Below are 824 nucleotides of genomic sequence, written 5' to 3'. Positions count from 1 at the left end.
AAGAAGTTTGGGTTTGTTTTTGTTTGGTTGTTTGCCTTTCTTTCTTTTTTCTTTTATTTTAAAGATTTATTTATTTATTTATGCATATGAGTACACTGTAGCTGTACAGATGGTTGTGAGCCATCATGTGGTTGCTGGGAATTGAACTCAAGACCTCTGCTCGCTCTGGTCCAAAGATTTATTTATTATTATATGTTAAGTTCACTGTAGCTGTCTTCAGACACACCAGATGAGGGCGTCAAATCTCATTACAGATGGTTGTGAGCACCATGTGGTTGCTGAGATTTGAACTCAGGACCTTCAGAAGAGCAGTCAGCGAGCGGTCTTAACCACTGAGCCATCTCTCCAGCCCTAGTTGTTTGTCTTTCTTTTTTTTTTTCAAAGATTATTTATTTATTATATATAAGCACATTGTAGCTCTCTTCAGATATCCCAGATGAGGGCACCAGATCTCATTACAGATGGTTGTGAGCCACCATGTGGTTGCTGGGATTTGAACTCAGGACCTCTGGAAGAACAGTCAGTGCTTTTAATCATTGAGCCATTTCTCCAGCCCGTAGTTTGTCTTTCTTTTTCTTTTTTTTCTTTTTGTTTGTTTGTTTTTATTTTAGATTTGGTTTTTTTCGAGACAGGGTTTCTCTGTATAGCCCTGGCTGTCCTGGAACTCACTCTGTAGACCAGGCTGGCCTCAAACTCAGAAATCTGCCTGCCTCTGCCTCCCAGAGTGCTGGGATTACAGGCAGGCGCCACCACTGCCCAGCTCCCGTTGTTTGTCTTTCAAGACAGGGTCTCTCTGTGTAGCTGTGGCTGTCCTGGTGCTCACT

Source organism: Apodemus sylvaticus, chromosome 11, assembly GCF_947179515.1.
Source record: "Apodemus sylvaticus chromosome 11, mApoSyl1.1, whole genome shotgun sequence".
NCBI lineage: Eukaryota > Metazoa > Chordata > Mammalia > Rodentia > Muridae > Apodemus > Apodemus sylvaticus.
Note: the sequence above shows the minus strand (reverse complement) of the source record.